We start from the raw sequence: 4624 nt of genomic DNA, 5'->3' as shown, positions 1-4624 counted from the left end.
CTCAAACTGCTGACCTTTTGGTTAGCAACCGTAGATCTTAACCACTATGCCACCACGGTTACCAAACACAAACATGGAAGCTCTAATATAAATTAGTGAGAAAGGAACTATCTAAGCACAGACTCAAATGCAACACTTTCACCTCCTAGCAAAGAATAAGTCACTTAAACTTTTCTGTGAGGGTCGGTGAAAATAAAAAAAATGACTATATTTCTATTTTCATTTATATAACATGTATATATTGGAAACCCTGGTAGCATAGTGGTTAAGTGCTGCAGCCGCTAACCAAAAGTTGGCAGTTTGAATCCACCAGGCACTCCTTGGAAACTCTATGGGGCAGTTCTACTCTGTCCTATAGGGTCGCTATGAGTCGAAATCGACTTGACAGCAGTGGGTTTTTTGGTTTTATATATAAATTATATCAATAAATATACAGTGTATTAGAATAAATGTGTATACATATAATGTAAATAAATATATATGTATATGTATGTAGACATATATATGAATGTACATACATATATATACATATAAATATACATATATATATACATATATATATATATACACACACATATATATATGGGAACCCTGATGGCATAGTGGTTAAGATCTATGGCTGCCAACCAAAAAGTCCTCAGTTCAAATCCACCAGGCACTCCTTGGAAACCCTACGGGGGCAGTACTACTCTGCCAATATGAGTTGGAACTGACTCGAGGGCAACGGTTTTATATTTTATATATATATATATATATATATATATATATAATAAAACCTGTGATAGCCAGAGCCTGTGTAAGGCATAAAGTTGTCAGAGAAGGAAACTCAAGTATTTTCCACTAAATCAAGTGATAGAAAAGTGGTAATAATGCCCCCTGCCAAAGGTGGAGAACTCGTGAGACCTGGAAAAACAGCCCCATGGAGTTCTGGCTCTTACAGTTTTCACTGTAATATGTTTCTCTGAGAATTAAAGCAGAGACCTCTCTTATTAAAATAATCATCCAATTATGTTTTTGACAGGTTTGAGGCATCACTAGAAAATAAATCTCTTAAGGATAGGAACTTTATGTTTTTTCATCAAGTGTCTTTTCTATAAAATGAATAACTCACAGGCTGTGGAGATTACAGTGAGCATACAATAAATGGTAGTTCTCTTCTTTTTACAGTTACATTTAACACTTTTCTTGGAAATTAACCTTACTTCTTTTATTTCAAATATGATATTTAGTGTTAAGACTTTCTCAGTCTATATGTTGTTAGTTGCCATCATTTCAAGTCCTTGACCTTTTGGAAGCAGATCACCAGATCTGTCTTCCAAGGCACCTCTGAGTGGCTTTAGTTTGCCAACCTGTTGGCTAGTAGTCAAAAGTTTAACCTTTTGAGCCACTCAAGGATCCTAGTCTATAATGGCAAGTTAATGAAGAGACCTTCAGACAACTTGAATTCACATTCTTTTCTTGATTGGGGTAACTTTTCAATCCGCTTTACAAAAAAGTAGAACTTTTTAGAAATATTTCCTACATGAACCTAAAGACAGAAATGTGATAGGAACAATACGGTGCTTGAAAAATATGGTAAGAAAATGAGAAGCTAGAATCTGAAGAAAGGAAAGTAAGAACACGCGCAGTGATTTTTACACTGCTGGTGTCCATTTCTTCAACTTCTCTTATGGCAGTTGCACAAATTCAGATGTAAGAAAATCAGAGCATCTTAGTGTATTATTGGAAATAACATAAAGGTCATCTAGTCCAAACATATTTTGCAGACAAGGAAGGCAGCTATCAAGTAAATGACACATCCCAGTTCACCTAGTGAGTTTGAAACATAGAATGAACTTATTATGTATGATAAGGAAAAGGCACTGAAATAGTCTTCAAAATTTTAAATGTTTTATATCTGAAAATAAAGTCTGGCTTGGTTTATTCTTCAACTTTAGTGAAGCAGAGGCCGTATGATTTTTATTCTTAACTTTTTATCACATATTAGTTACATACTAAAAATATTTATATCATATATGTAGGGTGGAGCCCTAGTGGCACAGTGGTTAAGAGCTGAGTTGCTAACCAAAAGATTGGCAGTTCAAATCCACCAGCCACTCCTTGGAAATCCTGTGGGGCAATTCTATTCTGTCCTATGAGGTTGCGATGAGTCAGAAGCAGTTCTAAGCCAATAGGTTTGTTTTTATTTTATTTTTTATATGTAAAGTGCTTATAAAACCAATAAATAAATATCCACTTATCCATCACTAAATTTAAAAACATATAGACAGCTTTGTATTAGTTTGGTAGCACATATACTAAAATTGGAATGATACTGTGATGGTTAAGGTTGTGGGTCAACTTGGCTGAGACATGATTTTCAATGGTTTGGCAGTTATGTAGTTTGGCAGCTATGTAATGATGTAATCACCTCCATAACGAGACCTGATATAATGTAATCACCTCATGATGAGATCTACTGTGAGCAGCCAATGAGTTGAAAGGGAGCTTCCTTGAGGGTGTGGCCTGCATCCAATATATGTGGATTTCTTGGCAAAGCTTGCTGGCTTTTGCTTGCTCTGGATCCTGCATCTGATCCCCAGTTTTGGGGACTTGAGCTAGCGGCTTACCTGCAATCTTGGGATTCATCAGCCTTCACAGCCTGTGAGCCAGTGGCCTACTGGCTTACCTGCTGATCTTGGTTCAAGCCCTGCAACTATGAGTCAGGAGAAACCCCCAACCTGACCCATGAATTTGGGTTTTTTCAGCCTGTACCATTGCATGAACCATTTTCTTGGTATAAATCTCTCTCTTTCTCTCTCTTAAATATATATATACGTGGTTTACTGGTTTTACACAGAAAAGATTAGCATGGCCCCTGTGCAAGAATGACATACAAATTCATGAAGAGTTTCATATTTTTTAGACACTTGTTATTTTTGGTAATGGGTAAGGTGACACTGAATGAGGGTAAAGTGTACACATCTTGATGAAGATTAACAATGTCACTAAAATGTACACACACATACAAAAAGTACCTGTTGGTAATTGCTATGGCATATATAATTTTGAAACAGCTACAAAAACAATCAAAAAGTGTATGTGCAGGTATATATATATTTGTATATAGGCATACACCTATGTGCATATACATAGGTGTATGCTTATGTGTATGGATATGCTTATATGTATGTACATATATTCATAGATATAAAGCACACGGGGGTGCAGTTATGGACACACAGGATTGATGTTCTGAGTATGAGGATCAGGGTCATAGTCTCTGGGAACATCTCAGTCAATTGGCATAATATAGTTCATAAAGTTACCTTTTACATCCTAGTTTGGCAAACAGTGTCTGGAATCTTAAAAGCTTACAAGTGGCCATCAAAGATATAGCTAATGGTCTCTACTCATCTGGAGAAAAAAAGAGAGAAGAAACTAAAGACTCAAAGAGAAACTAGTCTACAGGACGAATGTTATTGTTGTTGTTAGGTGCCGTCGAGTAGGTTCCAACTCATAGTGACCCCACGTACAACAGAATGAAACAACACCTGGTCCTGCGCCATCCTCAGAATTGTTGCTATGCTTGAGCCCATTGTTGCAGCCACTGTGTCAATCTGTCTCCTTGAGGGTCTTCCTCTTTTTCCCTGACCCTCTACTTTACCAAGCATGATGTCCTTCTACAGGGACTGAACCCTCGTGACAACGTGTCCAAAGCATGTGAGACGCAGTTTCGCCATCCTTGCTTCCAGGAATAAATAGTCTACATGAATCATGACCTCGTCTACGCTGAGACCAGAAGAACTAGATGATGCTCGATTGCCACCGCTGACCATGCTGATCAAGGCTACAAGAGATGGACCCTGATAGAATGGGAGAAAGATGTGGATCAGAACTTCAAACCCCTAAAACAAAACAAACAAAAAAATCAAAAGCCAGAGTTACTAGACTGCTTGAGACTGGAGGACTTCTGGAGACTATTGCCCTGAGAAACTCTTCAAACCTTGAACTGAAACAAAACCTGAGGTCACCTTGTAGCTAAATAACAGATTGGCTGACAAAATAATTAATATCACTCATAAGTACCATGCTTATTTAAAAAATCACCTATATGAGTCCAAGGGGTCAACAAATACTTTACAACAAAGATGACAATGTAAGGAGTCAGGTAAACTAGGCTAATGGCAACAGAACAACCAGAACAAAAATAATGAGAATGTTCATGCATTGTGAAGAATGTAACCAATGTCACTGAACAGTTTGTATAGAAATTGCTGAATGAGAACATAAACTGCTGTGTAAACCTTCACTGAAAACACAATAAAATATTATTTAAAAATAAAATATAGACGACTTCCTGAAGTTCATTTCCAAAGCTATTTTTGCTCTCATTTATCTAATCATTTGATGAGCTATTAACTAACAAAATGGTCTAAAAATGACAAAAAAAAAAAAATCACTAATATGAGAAAAGTGATTTATCCAGAAACTCTAAAATCTACTTCAGAATAATAATTTATTTCACTGAATTTTCTACTAATCATTTTTAACATATCAAAAAAAGACAAATGAATTAAAAAACAAATCTCACCAATACTTATTTTTTTGAAAAATCTGTTTTTTATAACATCAGAGGTTAAAA

At 36.1% G+C, this 4624-nt stretch overlaps 1 pseudogene; it reads left to right on the top strand.

Moving 5' to 3' along the window:
- The first annotated feature begins 2805 nt into the window (after positions 1-2805).
- Positions 2806-2902, top strand: LOC111751021 (U6 spliceosomal RNA; annotated as a pseudogene).
- The last annotated feature ends 1722 nt before the right edge of the window (positions 2903-4624 follow it).

The sequence above is a fragment of the Loxodonta africana genome, chromosome 3, assembly GCF_030014295.1.
Source record: "Loxodonta africana isolate mLoxAfr1 chromosome 3, mLoxAfr1.hap2, whole genome shotgun sequence".
Taxonomy (NCBI): Eukaryota; Metazoa; Chordata; class Mammalia; order Proboscidea; family Elephantidae; genus Loxodonta; species Loxodonta africana.
This window is presented reverse-complemented; position numbering and strand designations above follow the sequence as displayed.